The following is a 16,757-nucleotide window of genomic DNA, read 5'->3' as shown; positions in this document are numbered from 1 at the left end:
ACAGAGCCTTTGTGCTGCCCAGTGTGAAGGAGCCTCGCAGAATGGACTGAAAGGACAATGAAACTGTTGGATAACACAAGACAGCGCTGCCGCATATCCAGGATGCCGTGGGCTATATATAATCATTATTGGTACTACAGCCATGATACGCTGGGGTCGCTGATCACTGAAACACTGCTTTTGGCCCACGGGGAAAGACAGGGCAGGAACCTTCCTTCTGATTGCCTGGCAAAGACATGCTTAATACGCCACTTCATATATCAATCACCCTTCAAGCTACTCTTCTGCTTCTCAGCAAACGCTGATTGATCCACCAGGAAAGGAGACTAATGAATGGTCAGTTCTGCCCCGAAACGCATCCAGGGTTCATGGCACCTAAGAACATACTAGTGATTTCCATTGATGATAGAAGAGACAAGCTGCACTCCAGGATGCCCTGCAAAGAGATGAAAACTACATTCTCCAGAAATCCTTCACAGGCTAAGAACGGGATAGGCGGCGTCACATGGAAGTCTGCTTCTGGGGATGAACAAAACAGCCAAAACCGAGACTTTTGGCAAGTCCTGAGCCTCCTCTGCTCTGGCTGGAGTCAGTACAAACCGCAAGGGCTCAGCAATCTGAGTGATCTCAGGAACGTGAAACGCAACACAGCAAGGGCTGAACTTCAGCTAAACCCTGCTGCCTATCCACATCCATCCGTGGGTTTCCAGAGAGAAAAGACAAAGGCTTGATCTAGAGGCTAAGCCAATAGGATTTTCATTTTGTTTTCAAACAAGTTCCTGGAAGCTACTGATGGCAGTGCCAGCCTGGCAAGATGACAGGACCTTCGGTAGAAAGGGGGTTCTTAAAGAAAAGAGAAGAGAGGCATGCAGAGGTGGTTGTCTTCTCCAAAGTCTACACAAAACCACAGACTAATATCACAGCAAGGTAATGTTTTACTCTTGCGAGTAGCTGAGATGCCCACAGGTGTTCAGCCTCAAACATCAATAAACACGTAGGGCTGGGATTTAATGAGCTTCCTGCGTGTGTACAGTGGCCACTAACACACCGCCAAGCCCTTGCAGAGGTGGCCTCATTTACCAACGTAAGCTGATTCAGCTAAGCCCAGCATCAATTTCAGCTGAAGAAAGGGATTCAGCACCCCAACACACCGACATTCCCGGCTGGGAACCCCATGCTGATCTGTGCAGGAGCTGAGCAGTCAGCAACGCCCCTGACAATTCCCCTCGGCCCATTTGCAACGCGATGCAGCCCCTACCACAGTTTCCCACCGCGGCCGAGATGCACAGGCTGTGCTTGCCCTGCTGCCAGCCGAGCACACCCGGTTCTGTAGTTACCGTCATCTTCACCAAACCCAAATGGCTCTAACACACCACACCAAACTCTCTGTCGTGCCACAGGTGACTGAAGAGCTCCACATCAGCTCCCTAATTAATCGTGTTTCATATGCCTTGATTTTTCCTGTGATCTCATGCCTCATTTTCCCCCATTTGTGATGAAACCTCGGTGCTTTCTCAAGCTGGCGGTTATCACTCACAGCTCCAGAGGCTGCTGCAGCACAGAGAAGCTGCCTGTGGTTAGACTGAGAAGGGCAGAGGCACCTCAGGGCAGTGGCTCAGGCCGTCCTGCGTAGGGCAGAAGACCCAGATCCTCTTCTGACATCCCCTGCCACCCTGAGCATTGCTGCCGCACTAAATACAGTGATCCCCAGCCAGTTCTTCCAGATCTACCCAAGAAATTCTTTTGTTATTATTTTTTATGCTTACGTTGCCCTAAGGAGATCTTGTCTATCGTGCAAGTGTCGGTGCTGGCTTAGAGGAAGGGGAAGATCTGAGGCCAGCTCATCACGCTTACTGACCAACCCAAACCACACATCCCAGTAGCTCTCCAGTGCTCAGTACCAAACCCCCCTGCAGCAGCCCCCCGCGTGCGGGCAGCCTAAGCAGCAGCTGCTGGCCAGCCTTCGGGACTGGGGGGCTGGCGGGAGCCTGCCAGGGAGGAGACGGCTCTGGCAGGGCTTGCTTCTCCACGCTGCAGGCTGGAATCACCACCCCTGACGCGTTTGACAAACACACAGATGTGGTGCTTCGGGACACAGTTTAGTGGTGGGCTTGGCAATCCGGGGTTAAGTTGGACTTGGTCATCTTCAAGGTCTTTTCCAACCTCCATCATTCTATGATTCTACGAGGCTGCTGGCATTTGCCCCACGCCTAGCAAGCAGCAATGGGGAGGAAACGGTGCTGGGGACCCCCTGCTTCCAGGGCCAGGCAGCAAAGCTCAGCGGCGGGGGAACAAGGCAGCCAGACCCCTCCCTGACCCAGGGCAAGGCAAGCTCTGCTCCACATTGTCTCCAGCTCCCAGCGTGCTGCACTGAAGAAGTCTGTTTAGCTGCTCTCTCCTGCCATATAGGAATAACCTGAATCTGGCACAGAGCAAGTTTTGCTGCCCAGGGCTCAGGAGGGGAGACATGACTTCACCCACTTCCTACGGGGACAGGAACTGAGCCAGCGCAGGAAAACTCACTCTGATTAACAACCACGGAGCCAGAATCAGACCCTGCTCGCACTTTCTACCTGCCCTTGAAGTAAGCAATTGAGGAGCCGAGGCTGAACTCCCCCATCTGTGCCCTGGGCGTGCAGAACCACAAAGGATGCTCTGAGCCTGGGTCTGCCATCCACAGCAAACAAGCCAAGATTTGCTTTAGCACAGCTCCTGCTCAGCAGCTGTCAGCCCTCCTGCAAGCTGTGTGGGAAGTTGAGGGAAAACAGGGTATTCATCTGCCAAACACCTAGACGGTTCCTCAGCAGGCTTTTAGCACAAGGCTGGAGGCTTCCAGCAGGACTAAAACCACCGAGAACTACTCCTGAGCCACACATGTTACCTCTCTTCTGGGGAAACCGCTTTTTGGGGCTCTGAACCAAGGGGAGACAGAAGAGTAATGGAATAGGCAGTTCTGCTTGAGGGCTGCCTCCTCTTGGGTGTGCTGTCTCCTAAAATACTCCTATGGGTATGGGTTCTGATCTCCCCCCTCAAAGAGGGTGAGATCCTGCCCCAGGCTTTTGCTTCTGCATTAGACTCACAGAGCTACTGAAAGAGAGCCATCCGCATCACTACTTTTATTACTGACAGCAATAAAAGCATCTCAATACATAGCGTCCGTCAGCCACGCACAAGCTCTGTGGTGCTTTGCTAATTACTGAAGTTTTCTGTGCTGACAAAGAGATGCCAAGGGATGCAGCAACCGATGGGGAAAAACTGCACAGAGGAATTTCAATACCGCACCACAGATCCCCTGGGCTAGAAGCGTGTTGTAGCGCCTTGCCACAAGGGCCAGTGGGCACTGGAGGCACCCACATACAGGCACAGGATCTGGTCCTACACCTTGAAGACCACCCATCATACTATACTAGTACTCGTTGGAGACAGGAGCCTAATGTGAGTCAGCATTTAGGGAGCTCTGAGTAGAGAAGCAATTCTCCTTCCACAACTCCAAGCATCTCGCCGGCACCTCCTGTCTCTGGCAGCCTTCTTCACCTGCATGGAGCACCTGCCGTAGACGTTATTGTTTTGGATGGCATTGGACTGGTGGATTTGCTTTGCACCTCTGGCACACCTCTGGGAACCCGTCATGCATCTCCTCAGCCACGTGTCCCTGAGCAAAGCTCACCTTCCCACACCAAGCTGGTGCTACGCTGCCAGGCTGCAATAAATGTTGTTACTGCAGCAGACTGGGTTTGGTGTACAATCAGCAGCACTCAGGGCAAGCAGCTTGGGCATCATCTCACTTGAGCAGGACTTGACAGCTGAAAGAATATCGAAACTTTATGAATACTGGATTGGTTGAGACTAGGACTTACCTCCATAAACTTATTTTCCCACATCCACACGGTCCACACAGGGTGGGCTGAACGTCATCTGGGAAAGGCCAAGTGACCGACAGGACTTTCAGTGGTATTGAAACCTTTTCCAAAGCTGTACGAGTGCTTCGCACGCAGGTTTCAGAAACCCTTTCAAGTACCATAATCTGATGTTAAGGTGCTGGACAGGGATATGCTGGAGCCCAGAACATCCCAAGTCACCCTCATTTCAGTACGAGCTGGGATTTTTCACACCCAGACACACGTACACAGGCGAAAAGGAGGAGTTTAGGCATGTAAAGCACTGAAGGACAAGTTTTCATTGTAAATCATTACGCTCATAGCAGCAAACATTTTCTCCACACTCATCCATAAATTTGTAGCAACAGAACCGCCACCACACACACAGTCTATCCAGGGGACAGTACCTGTGCTCCTAACCAGCCCAAAAGACACACAATTTAAATCAACCAAATCATACGCTAAGGGAAAAATTGTGACTTGTTCACATGGAAGAGCTCCATGCTTGCTTAAGCAATGCTAGGGACAGATCTGACCCAGCTTCAGCAGAAATTTAAGCAATGTTCACCTGATCCTGCGTAAGTCACCCTAAGAAGGGTGTGATCCATTGAGAACGACTGCTGCCTGCGAGCAAGTCAGTACTGATACACAGCCAAGCGAGGGAAACGCCTCCCAACACCTTAAACTGCTGTTTTGCTCTTAGCACTTCTGTTTCTTAATAAACACTCTGTTGGTGGCTCTGAAAGAGCAACCCGGCTGCTTTCTGTACGCGCGTCACAGGGAGCCTGCCGTGGTGCCGGACACATTAGCCAGGGCTCGCCACGCGAGGTCAGGGAACGCTGTCTGGTGCTCTGCACTACTCCTGCAATAAACTCTGCACCACACCTCGAAAGACTGATTGATTACACGTTTCTGCTTCACTTTAGCCATTCATCTCAGCAGCCTTTCACTTACCTGTACGCTTCAAAGCTAGAGAGATAATCCCTTCATTATCCCCTTGCTCTCCTTCGCAATTCGTAGTTTATTTCAAAATAACTGCAACATTGTACTGGCAGGCAGGAATGAAATCCTGGGTTCATCTCCCAGGGAGCTGCACGTGTTCCTGGGAAAACACCCATCTCAGAGCCAGCAGAGAGTTTATCCCCGTGGCCTACCCACACAAATCACTTTTGCAAAGATTGACTATGGGGGAACCAGCTGTTTCAGTAAGAACAAGACTCTCAGGTTTTTCAAAGCAAGCCACGAAGATCCTGGCCCTAATTATTCGCTCACTCTGTTCCGTCACAAAGTATAAACCCTACGGCCCTAATCTCCACTGTCACTGCTCATCTGCCCCAGAGAAATTCTAGCCCTCTGAATTTTATCCTATAGATTCTGTATAGGCATACAAATAAGGCACGTTTTTGTGCTTCCCTAGCTGATATTTCAGTCACCCGTCCTAGAAACTGTTACCCAAAACAATAAGCTCCTCTGAGTGAGCATCAACCATTCTCCGTGAATATGTCAATAACTGGAAAACATTAGACAAAGCTGAAATAAGTCGTGAGGCTACATAAGTGTTTGGAAGATACAGGAGCATTTGTAACTTCCACAAACCCAAGACAACTAAAATGCTCTTTGCCGGGCTAAAGCAGCACACAGTATCCCCTCGGTTAGGACACCGCACTTCCAAGGACCAACGCTGAGGAACAGGGACAAACCAAACCTCCCTCTCAGGCGAGAGGAAACACACGCCAAGTGCCTTCACGCAACTGAGGAAGCGCCTCGTTCGGCACCACAACATACGCCTGCTGAGCCAAGGCCGACAGAAGCATTCTAACATGGCGCCTTTTCCTAAAGATATTCCCCGCTTACTCTTCAGTGAAGCGTAAAGCTGATGGTGTTTCTGTGGCCTGACCTCAGCTTCTCCTAGCCTAATATAAATCTTACACCTATCTCGGGAGGCAGCGAGCTCTTCCTGCCAAATCCCAAGAGCCCTCAAGTCCTGGCTGCATTAGTCCTGATGTCGTGAGCTGTGGGAGAAGGCAAAAAGAAAGAACAAGGCTCTGCGGCAAAACAACGTAGAAGCAGTGCAGGGGACAGATGTGTAAGAGACAGCGGCATTGGAGCGAGTCTGACAGAGGCACGCATTCCCATGTCGCGCTTCAAACATAGCACCGCCAAGGAATGAAGCTTCACACGTGCATATGCACACCGTAACGGAGAATCAAGGTTCCTCCCGCCTCCGACTCAGCAACTCCCAGCAAAACCCGATTCCAAAAAACCTCATTCCTGCTTGAGGGGATGCACTTTAAAAGCCCCCTAAACACCAACTATTTGTCACTTTTCTTTGAGGCAAAGCCGGGACAGGGGAGATACACCTGGAGAGGCAATTAAGGTGACCGGGACAACAGGGAATGATGGCAGATGGCAGTCATGGGGGGTGCTGGGTGGAGAGCACCCAGCCGACACCAGCATCCCCCAGGGAGAGACCGGCACACAGCCACACAGAACGAGGGCACACGCAGCCTTTGCCCCTTACCTGCTCACTTAAGCACCGAAACATACAGAGGTTTTGAAAGAAAAGGTTTTAGAAGTAGTCTGCAAAGCAAGCTTAACATTTTTCTGCTTTGAAAGGTCTCTGTTTTGAAGGACGCAGAGACTGGGCACCATGCAGTGCCCAGACCTTACCTGTGTCATAGTGAACTGTCAGGGGCCTGGAATAATCACCAGTCTTCTCTGGGTGGAAGTCCACCCTTACTTGCACGGCATCGCCAATCCCAAGAGTCCCAGCAGAGGGATCAACAGAGAAAGGGCTGCAACACGGAGAGGCACATCAGGATTATTGTGGGACCTTTGGGGACTACGTTCCTTCTGCCATCCAGCTCACTCCAGCTCACCTGTATTAGCAAGGGGCCAAGAAACCACAGTCAGCAGCAGAAAAAGAGAACATACAGGGCCAGGAACTGAGCCACCGACCCAACTCCTGAAGAGCTCCAGCCCTCAGAAGATCCTAAGCGATAAAATGACCTCGTCTCCCCCATACCCTGCATCCAGTTTTCTGCAGCAAGGCTCAAGAGTCTGACTGCTAGCGATACGATCGGAGGAGGGTTTTTGAAGGGCACGGAGATGGCAAGAGTTATTTGCATGCACAACTTGACACTGAGTTCCTCAGGAATCCGTCTTTTCCTGCCACCTATAAACCTCAAGAGATGCAAATGTCAAGGCAATACCTGTCCCAGTGAGATTACAGCCTGGAAATCAGACAGGGAGAACAGAAGTTTATTCTTGAATGACCGGAGAATAATTAGACTTTAATGGCAGAATTAATCTATCTTTCTTTTTTTTTTTTTTTTTTACCTTGAAAGCATCCTGGGTTTGCCTCAGAAAGGGCACATTTTATCAGCATTTCAATGAAAGCTGTTCTAAGCAAAGAAAAATCTGTACGAGTGCAAAGGCAGATTAGAGTGATACAGAAACAAGAAAACAAGACACAAAAGGAGTATCCCATTTACAGCCTGAACAATTAAATCTCTAGCTAAATGAAGCACCGCTAGCAGGAGCATATCAAGGCACCTTCAACAGGAGGTTTTCTGCGTATTCACAAGCAATGCAGTCTGGGGCTCTGGGTTGTAATCCAGGCTTGGTAACTGTTTGCTTGGCCTACTAGAGAAATTCTGTGCAATGTGTGGGAAATAGTATGAAAATGTGTCGGTGTACTTTAGATTTAACAAGAGCAATTATGATTTGTCGCCAGGTAAACAGCTCTCAGCTGACAGACACATAATTCAGTCCTTTAATGCTCAGGGAAAAGTCACATGCAACATGTTTCTGCACAACAGCAGCTGGGCTTTGCGGCTCTTGTACAGCCTCACTTAGAAAGCAAAAGTTATTGGATTTAGTGCTTTGCTGGTGGTCAATTTGTCACCTTAAAAATATTTTCTGCAGAGTTTTACAGTGATTGGGGAGTGCAGCCCACAGAAATAATGAGAAAAAATGGAGCCATGCGCAAGCTGAGCTTCGCTCATGGAAGCAGTGACAGCTGATGAAACTGCTGGAGTTCCTGCTCATTAAGGAGACACTGATGCAATTGGGGGCCTGACCTGCTCCCATCACGACTAGCAAGAACATCGCCAGTGACTAATGGGGAAGCATTGGGCCCGCAATGTTCACGTGCTGGACCTGAGGCTTTTGAGAGGGAGGAGGAAAGCCAAGGCGCCGCCAGCCTCAGAACCGGGCTGCTCTACATGGCCCTGCACCTGCGCTGGGGGTTGTGCCTGGTTATACTGGGCAGGGCTCTGCTGGTGCTTGGCGGGGATCACTGCCTGCTGTGGGAAAGGCACAGAAAAATTCCCCCCCACCTCTTTTAGTTTGTTGTTTTTACCAGAAACATTGCCAGAACAGAAAAGCTGCCGGGTAAGGGCCACACTTCAGCACTACCTCCCATCCCATGCCCTTCCTACTCCATCCCCATGTCTGCATACCCCTGCCCTCAGATAGCTGGGATGGGAATGACACTCCTGAGGATGACTTCAGGGGATGCCCGAGAAAGTAGATACCTTCACATCTTCAAATTACCAGAGAAGAGGATCCCACCGAGGTCAGGACTCATTCTCAGGACTGAGAAACAGAGCACAAGTCAGACACCGCACCTCCTGCCTCCCACCCCACGCTGTACCCACAGGACAACTTGGTTCCTGATGTAGCAGGAGCTTGGTATCCCTCACGTAGACCTGCTTCTCCAAGACCCAGAGGGATGTAAGGTCCATGCTTCACCTGAACTCTGAACTTCAGTCCACATCACTAAGCTGTTCCCTGCAGCCTACAGATAAGAGATGCTAAGGAAACGTCCCTGACACACTAATAGCCACACGGAAACCACTGCCAACAGATGAAGCTGGCAGGCTAAACTTTGGCCTTTTAGCCATTAATTGTGAGCTGTTCTTTACGGTAATTCTTGTCCTGTTAGATCTACCCTTGTAATGAATAACTACTGCTCCTGACAAAACAGGAAAGATAAGGTTTGGAGGTTTATTAATAGCTCTTCTTCTGACATGCTTTTCAACTACGTCCATTTGTACGTTTGCTTTGTTGTACAACATCTAAACTTTCACAGGTCCAGATCTCCCAACGGTGCCTTGCAATCCCCAGCTTGTATAAACTCATCTAGCCGCACCAATCTGAGGGAGACCTTCCCAGCAGAACCTGCTGAGATCTTGCCCGTAATTGCCCTTCAGAAAGGGAACAACACCAGATTAGTGAGCAATTTCATTGTGATCTGCCTTGGCGTTTACATCTTGCTTGCTTTCACCAGGCATCAGCTCCCCAAGCTGGGCAAAAGTTAAATCCCATGAGGATACCACGGGCAAAATACTCCTGACAATTTAGCAACCAACTGACAAGTGAACAACGCTGACAGTTCTGTGGCTCAGGCTTTCCCGACTACCGCGCTGCCTTTCCTCCTGGAACCATACGTTTAGTCAGTGCAGCGTGCAACGAGGCTGCAACATACTTCGTCCCATGGTATGTTTCTCTTCTACAACCAAAACCCCTTTACTCCTCTGGTGCCTTAATTTGCATTATAAAATCATCTGAGTTTGTGAGAATTGATTTCATTAAAAGCTGCCTCCAACCCCAAGACCGACAGTAAAATTACTGGTGATTGAATTGCCCCCTCTGTCAACTAAGACCTATTGCAGGAAAAAACCCCCAAAGATCACTTAATCTTGGCATACGTAATGTTTTGGTAATGGTATAAAAGCCAAAGTCGAGCACTGTAACCACTCCAGTAAACACAGTCTGTTAGGTCAAAGCATCCAAGACTCCATCTCCATACTGAAAAAATCCTGCACAGAGCCAGCATCTCACAAGCTCTCTCTTTCCCTCTTTCCCTGCACGTAGGCTCTGTTGTCACATCCCTGTACATCCCATGGTAACTCTCCAGCCCCACACCTCCATGTAGTATAATGGGTACTGCAGGGAGGGATGCAAGGCGGCTCCTGGCACTGTGCCATGTAAGATCATTTCCTGAGCTTCCAGAGCTTGATGGGACATTCCTAAATGGACCTTCTCAGACAGATCCTCTCTAACCCATAGCACAGCACAGCACAGTGTAACGTCAGGAAAAGGCAGTGCTGCACTGAGATCTGCTTCCAGGCACCATTTTCAACTGAAATGTGCTGGAATGACATTTATCTCCGTGAATGCCGTGGAGAAGAAACTCACTATCCAGCCTTAACAATGAGAATGGCAGGAAATGACTTTCTATATTTATACTATTGTTATTTTTTTTATTACTACACTATGCAGTGAACAGCTGGGTATGGGCATGCAGGGGGAGGACAGGCACAGAGCCAAGCTGCATAATGGGGAGTGCTTTGGTGTCAGGGTTCCCACACACACACACACACACACACCCTTTACGAAAGAGGAGTCAAAACGTGTCCATGTTTTCTGGTAGATACCACGGCAAGGGAGAGTTCTGAACAAGCAACAGCAGAAGGATGCTGAACTGGCCCCGTGGATTCATTTGAGAGCTCTGCCGTGGAGTAAAATACACCACACAAGTCCTTAGATAAAGTTGTAAGAGGCAAGGAATGTCCTTATGAAGTGACCCACTGCAAGAGCAGAGCTCGCAGTACTGACCGAGAGGAAAGGTTAGCATTGGAGATGGGCTGAAAAATGCACTGAAGGTGAAAGCTGGTAGGTTACGCTTGATGCCAAGGGAATTTTGAGAAAGGAGGCAGAGAGAAGTGATACGAGCGGCGCATTGGACTAGGAAACTGTGGCGCCTGCAGCTGCCTTGCAAAGGGGCAAGAGCCTGAATTCGCCCAGGCCAGAAGACAGAAGTTGCAGCAACTAAGAAGTCTCAGTTGTGCAGAGAGACAATGAAGGACACAGAGGCCAGCTGATGGTCCACAAACTTTGATCTCTCATTCCCTTCTACCCCACTAAGCCTCCTCCCCCTCTCACGTGCACGCATGCTTACACATAGCGGCACACAAAACTATTATGTGATATTGATGTTGGCTTTAACACAACACTACATCCGTACTCAGCAAAAGTTAAGCACACACTAAAGCTGCTTCTGTTCTCCACTAAATAGGAAGAGACTAAAACAGTCCTGAATGTAAGTCTGTAAGGCTGGCACTCCTACCACCTATGCCATAACTCTTAAATACTGCATCTCGTATCTACACATTAAGCTCTCCAGGACAGGAAACACCACGCATTAATGTCCAAAGCACAGGTTTAAGTGTTTGTGATGCTGAACAATCATTACGGGAGTCATTCAAAAGAATGCAATGACATTAAACTAAAAACTTCCCCTGTCGTTAATAATGATGCAGCCTTGGTCACAGCCTCTAACGCAGGGAAATTAATCCCCTGACATGAGGAGGAAAACGGTCTCTCCCGCGAAAGCCTCTGTAAGTAGAGTTGTTCAAAGACAATTAACAGCTAATGACCTACTCGCCTGTGGAGCAGTGTATTGGTGAGACTCTCCAGCCAACTTGTCATGCCAGCTGGGAGGCCAGTTCTTTTCTGCTGGGGCTGCTGGAGCCACTGAGCTCACCTGGGACCTCGGGGCAGGCACCTGAGCAACTGCTCACAGCACAAGCAGCAGGGAACCCACTGTCACCCAGTGCAGTCCCCAGCACTGGCTGGGAAAACCACTCCTGGCCCACCATGGCCTCATCGCACAGGGAGAACGTGGTTGTTCTGCTCCCAGGCTGCAAGGGGACGTGGTGACCTGGTCAAGAGTGGGGAGCACTCGGATTTTGAGTGGAGGATACAAACTTGGGGGAGTACAGTCGAGATACTGGAGGGCTGGGCTGCTATTCAGGGGACACAGCAGAACCGCATGCAGCCGAGGGATGGAAAATGCAAAAACCTGTATTTGGGATGGAAGAATCCCTGGCAGTGCAGGCTGGTGGGCACGAAAGCCTTTCTACAGAAGAGGAGCTTAGGGGCTGGAGCACAGCACATACAGGGAGATGCTGGGATAAATGGCTTTGCACAGCCTTGAGAAGGAAAGACGAAGGCTGGTATCACTTGGTCTTACTTTTCGTGTTGAGTGCACACCTGATCAAACTTTGACACTGGTCTTGCTCTGAGCACTGTGTTTGCTCACATGATCTCCAGAGGTCTCTTCCAAAGTTATTCTAGGATTTTATCTTCTCCAGCAGCCCAATTCCATTTCACGTGTTCCCCAAATTTCTCATATTATTTCTTATACATCTGTGCATATATATAGGCAGATGGTAGACACACAGGCATTAGAGGAACTCAACCTTTAAGAAAGTTCCCAATGAGGAATTCGTTATGACATTTCGCTGAACACTTAAAGCAAAAAAAAATAAAAGAGCAGAAAGACAGGAACCTCAGAGTATTTAAAAAAGAAATCTGAATGAAAGTGGGGGCGACCTAATTAGAATAAAACGCTGCTTATATTCAAAGATCATCAGTTTGAAATTTCAGACTGGCTTTCAAAAGTTCATAACGAAATGGAAGAGATGACTGATGCCTTTGGCTGACATGGGAAATCTTACCAGCTTTTGATCTCTGCGCACACGCAATCCAGTTATTCAGAATTGTACTTTCTTGTGTAGTTTGAAATAAAGCTTTCGTAACGCTTCCCATCCCTTTGTTGCAAGTCAGGACTGAAACATTCAATTGGTGAAGTTCAGCATAAAATCCATATCAAGCAGGATTCAACGTACGCCGTATCACGCGATAGAACAGTTGGCAAGGACATTGCCAAGAGATGCTACACACGACTGGGTACTTGTTTTGGTGGTGACAAGTAGATCTGGAAATCCCAGAGGGAAGCTGTACAGGGATTTACAAGTTCCTGCCTATGTATTTCCACAGTGAAAAGAAGCAGCCTGCTTGAACAGCATCCTGGAAGCCTGCTTCAACAGCCTTGCCAGGCTTTGGTAGAAGCCTCTTGGACCTTCGCATTTCCCAGGAGAAAGAGCAAAGAGCCTTCTCTTGACCCCTGTTTTCCTGGGGAAGAAACCGAAGCAACTCAGGTGCACTAAGGCAGACGGCACGTCTTTGCTGCATTCTGGACCTCAGCTCCTACACCAAAACCTCTGGGACCAAGCAACACGGAGCTAACTACCAGCCAGCTGAAGTGGTTTCCTTGCAGGTGCAGTTTCCAAAACGCATTACCCTCTCCAGTTCAGCAAACTGGAAAACCAGTGACTGTCTTCTCAGACCAAGAGGAACAGTACAGGCTGTCCACGACACAGCACACATCAGGCGCTTGACCAGGAGACTGCCGAAATGCCACGTGCTTGTGGCCTCCCAGGGAATGGGTATATTTGGTCAATAGGGCCACATAACCACTTCAGAAGGTACTGAAGATCAAGGGGGTTGCTGGTAGCTACTACAGCATGCTAGAGCACTTTCCAGGAGATCTGAGAGAGACAAAGCTCTAGAAAAGGCTCCCAACCCACGCACCAGCCATTTGCTGCACCTTTTGCCTGTGCGCCCATCGGCATTCTGCTTTGGGGCTAAAGTGCAGGTTTGAAGCCGCTGCCAGCTCATCTCCACTTAAGAGCTCATTCTAATGAAGAACAGTGGATCCCAGGGACCAGATCAAACCTACTGGAAAACCAGGTTCTGGACCCCACAGGGTTTTTGTCAGGGTCTCAATACCAGTTGCTTTGATCTATCATCTCTGATTGCACTTGCTACTATAGACAAACTGCTGGTAAAGCTGATGATAAATTCTTAAATGTCTCTTCCACCAGCTCAGAGCTTGCCCATTTCTTAACACTGCCTTTGGTCCTCAGGAACTGAGCTCCTAGAGCTGTCGTCTGCCACGCAGGATCTTACACAGCCCGAGGGCAGTCCAGCTGCCTTCCTACATTTGCTCGTTCAATCTAACAGAATCAGTCTTGCACGACTGTGCACTGAAGACACCGTTGCACTATAAAACTCCACTCTGCAGCTTGCAGAGTTTTAGCAGAGGCTGCGCCATGCTTCAAACACTATAATCAACAGCAAACCCCACGTGCCCTGCCCATTTCCAGCCACGGCAGCAGTACAGCAGCTCACGCGCTCTGGCTCCTTTTTGTCGCTGTTTACCAACTGTATTATCACACAACAGTGTTTTGCACAAAAAGAGATGAGCTCCCTACCTCTGAGGGCTGATGCAGTAGCGGGCCGCCCCGTTACCGATGTTGCGAACCAGCAGTGTTTTCTGGGTGCTGTACTTGACTGGACAGGCTGAGAAGTTCACCTGGTCGGGGAAGTCCAGGATAGCTCGGGCACCTATAGCTCGGGGAGGCACAACAAACTTCTCCCCTTTCTGTGATGCAGATGAGCTCGTGGAAATAATCCTGCGGGGAAAGAAACAATCTCAGCACAATGCTTTTAGTACTTTCCCCACGGCAGAAGGAAAGCTGCTGTTTTCTATGGCTGTAGCAGTATCATTCAGTAATGCAACAGTACTTTTTACCTTCATGAGCTTTCATTCCAGTAGCATGACTTGCACAGGGTCGTTAACTTGCAAAGGAGAAACAACCCCATTGATTCACCTGCTTTTGCAGCAAGCTGGCAGCACCACAATTATCTGATGCTTTGATTCCGAGACACCAGAACAGTCTCTTCATGCAAGGGATCACAGCACTAACGCAACCTGCTTCGATCGCCACTGCAGACTATTGGAAGCACCACTGAGAACCCAGCTGTGCCACAGCACTAACTCCAGTGCCAGCAACGCGGCGACCTCGTTGAAGCTTGGCAGGGGATGCTCAGGTACACTTTCAAAAGGACTTCACCACATGCATAGTCAACGGTCAGTCTTCGGTGAAATACTTCACAAGCTGGACACGGTAATTGCGGCAGCGTCAGGGCAGTGCAGGGTACGGCTGTATTTCCTGCCCCTTCTCACAGCGTTATAGGGCCAAGGCTGGGGACACGCACCCTTCAAAAGCCACCTGATCCATCTCCCCACACCAGAGCTGGCTCAGCTCCAGACCCAAACTGTTTTTGCGAGAGGTTTCACAAGTACCTAGAAGCGCTAACGGTTCCACCCCTGCCCTCAGCAGCCTATGCCACCTCTGCGCTAGAATTAAAGGGTGTTAGTTCTTCCTGTGTCTGAACTCCGTTTCCCTTTACATCTCACCCAGCCCCAGGGGGCACAGGAGACAGCCCTGGCTGATGCCGTAATCACACCCCTCTGTAAGGTCTGTTCTAGAGGAGTAAGTGACGGCGTGCCTGGTTAGCACACCCACCCCAGGCAGGCGGCATCGGGAGCTGCACACGGGGGGCACTCAGACACCCCACCAGAGCAAAGCCGGCTGTGCAGTCCCAGCCACTGCCTTCTGCAGAACAGAGCCAGGCAATCCCCCCCGCGCCCCGGCTGCCTGGCGTTTAGCAGCAGGAAGGCAAATCAAATTACCAAAATCATGTTACTGTAGAGATGAGCAGAGCAGTCTCCAGATGTATGGCGTGGCATCGCTGCGCTGGAACTATCACCTTGCCCCCACTGAAATCAGTGGTAAATCTGCTGCCATAGGGCCAGGAGCCATTACCCCCAGCAGCGCTCTTATGGATGAGCTGATAAAAACTCTGCTTCTCGTCACTCACTGGCTGCCCTGATTTTTTCCTCAGTGCTTTTAATTAATTTGATATTTTTATCACTGTTGAAGCAGCAAGCGCTTTAGGATTTTAATGATTTAGGAATTGCATACAGCAGCAAACTCCCTTCAGCAGAACCGATCCAGACTCCCCCACAGCTGGGATTTCCTGCTCCTGTCCCCATCCCCTCCTGGAAGGGCCCTAAGGCAGCCAGCCCAGGCACAGACACGTACCTATTGCTCTAACGCAAGCGCTGACAGCCAGCGCCTCACCCACCACCCAGCACCTCGCCTACCACCTGCTCAGCTGGGGTTTAAGCTTGTCAGTACAGATGCTGCCCCACCCAAGACAAAAAGAATAATCTCCTTTTCTAGACATCTCAAATATTCACCCTAGAAACTGCAGAAGGGCTTTTGCTTTTCCTATTTGGAAGGTAAAATACTAGGAAGGGAACTGCAGCAAGCAACCTGCATGATTTAATACCTCATTTCAGGAAAGCGTTTCATCTTCAGCAAGTCGTTCTGAGTTAGCAATTTTGTACTCAATCTTGCAGCCTAAGCCCTCTAAAATAAAAGCTATGGGCAGCCCATATGAATTTAAAGCACCTATTACCTGGCTACTTCACGTCCTGCACTGTTTCGATCCTCAGAAACTCATTAGCAAATGAAGAATGTTATTTGCTTTTGTTGTTGTTGTTCTTTTGGCCACACTACTGTAACAAAGGCATTGCAAAGCCAATTGAAAGCTACCTGCCTTATTAAGTCTTGGCATGCCATATTTACTTAGCTCCCTCTTCCAGGTGCCAGGTAGGCAGAGGAGGATGCAAGTTCAGATCAGCAGGAGGATAAAGAAAAAAGGAACTTCAACAACTGGAGCTACTTGGAGCAAGTAAAAGGAAGTAATTGTCAAGGTGTTGTCATTGCTAAGGAGCAAATGGATCAACAGCAATGCAATTAAGAGCCCAAGAAATAAATCCCCCCCAAAAGCAAGCACAGGCAGCCTTCCCAGCTCCGTTGCTGGTGAGGGGCGCTGGGACCACCTGCACAGCAATGCACAAGGGATTTCTCCAGGGACCTGAGGGCAAGGCTAAAGCAACAAGGATTTGGTTTCACAGAGACAACCACGACCTTGAGAGAGAAAGATGCCTCTCGCCATTCATGCAGATGCACATTATGCTCCAAGCCCCCTCTCCAGGGACACCGTGGGACATGGCATCCCGTGCAAGGCTTGACTCAGCACTTCAGAGCGGGCTGACCCTTCAGCCACGCTCTACCACCCCACCAACGTGGGACCTTGCACCAGGCTGAA

The 16,757-nt window shown here is 49.5% G+C and overlaps 1 pseudogene; it reads right to left on the bottom strand.

Moving 5' to 3' along the window:
- LOC130153734 (hydrocephalus-inducing protein homolog) overlaps window positions 1–16,757 on the bottom strand; it is a 51,358-nt pseudogene that overhangs the window by 23,546 nt on the left and 11,055 nt on the right.

The sequence above is a fragment of the Falco biarmicus genome, chromosome 8 (assembly GCF_023638135.1).
Source record: "Falco biarmicus isolate bFalBia1 chromosome 8, bFalBia1.pri, whole genome shotgun sequence".
In the NCBI taxonomy this organism is placed as follows: Eukaryota; Metazoa; Chordata; class Aves; order Falconiformes; family Falconidae; genus Falco; species Falco biarmicus.
Note: the sequence above shows the minus strand (reverse complement) of the source record. Positions and strands in the feature narration are given on the sequence as shown.